Source organism: Carlito syrichta, unplaced genomic scaffold, assembly GCF_000164805.1.
Source record: "Carlito syrichta isolate Samal-C Ts95f unplaced genomic scaffold, Tarsius_syrichta-2.0.1 Scaffold287397, whole genome shotgun sequence".
Lineage (NCBI taxonomy): Eukaryota > Metazoa > Chordata > Mammalia > Primates > Tarsiidae > Carlito > Carlito syrichta.
This window is the reverse complement of record NW_007231493.1, coordinates 10679-12271: the sequence shown is the minus strand read 5'-3', so window position 1 is coordinate 12271 and position 1593 is coordinate 10679.

The following is a 1593-nucleotide window of genomic DNA, read 5'->3' as shown; positions in this document are numbered from 1 at the left end:
TCAAGGATGAAAAAATTCAAACACAAGAGATTCAGAGAACCCTTGCAAGACAACAAATGAAAAGACCAACTCCCAGAATAATAATAATTTGCCTAAACAAAGTAGCTATAAAAGAAAAAATCCTAAAGACAGCAAGAGAAAAAGGCCAGACTACCTACCAGGGAAAACCAATTAGAATAGCAGCAGATTTATTCACAGAAACCCTTCAGGCTAGGAGAGTCTGGAGCCCTATCTTCAAAGTTCTAAAAGAGAAACAATTTCAACCAAGAATAACCTACCCAGCCAAAGTAAGTTTCATCAGTGAGGGAGAATTGAAATCTCTTCCATATATCCAATCCCTAAGAACCTACACTGCCACCAGACCACCTCTACAAGAAACACTTAAGAAAGTACTGAAAACAGAAGAAAAAGAAAAAAGAACAACAACATTCTTCACAAGAGTACAGGCAAAAGATTAAAAACACACATGAACCAACTCCAAAACCCAAAGAAAGACAACAAACAAACAGGAACAACTCTGTAAGAACCTGATGACAGGGATCAACTCTTGCATTTCAATTATTAGCCTAAATGTGAATGGACTAAATGCACCACTGAAAAGACATAGAATGGCAAAATAGATAAAATATAATCAGGCAACAATCTATTGCCTTCAAGAGAGTCACCTCACTAGAAAGGACACCCACAGACTCAAAGTAAGAGGATGGGAAACAAACTTTCAGGCGAACGGAATACAAAAGAAAGGAGGAGTAGCGATCTTAATTTCAGACAAAATACCCTTCAAGCTATTAAAAATCAAGAAACATACAGAAGGCCACTACATAACGATAAAAGGCTCAATCCATCAACAAGAAATATCTATCCTAAACATATATGCACCCAACATAGGTGTGCCAACTTTCATAAAGCAACTTCTAGGAAAACTAAAGAAAGATATTGACTCTAACACCATCATAACTGGGAACTTTAATATCCCACTCACAACCCTAGACAGATCATCAGGACAAAAAATCAGCAAGACAAAAAATCTGGAACCTCAATGTGACTTTGGACCAAATGGACTTAATTGATGCCTACAGAACACTCCATCCAAAGACCACAGAATACACATTCTACTCATCACCACATGGAACATATTCTAAGATCGAACACATACTCGGCCATAAATCAAGCATAAGCAAATTTAAAAGGACCGAAATTCTACCATGCACCTTCTGGGACCACAGTGGAATAAAAATAAACATTGACACCAATAAAGTCCCCCCAAAACCAACAAAGACATAGACACTAAACACCATGATGCTAAACAACTCCTGGGTCAATGATGAAATCAAAACAGAGATCAAAAGATACCCAGAAACAAATGAAAATGAAGAAACATCTTACCAAAATCTCTGGGATGCCCTGAAAGCTGTAGTAAGAGGGGAATTTATATCCCTACAAACACACATGAAGAAAATGGAAGGAACAGAAATTCACAACCTAACAAGCCACCTAAAGAAGCTGGAAAAATGAGACCACAAAAACCCTAATTTCAGCAGAAGAATCCATATCACCAAAATAAAAGCCCAAATCCAGGACATAGAAGACAAA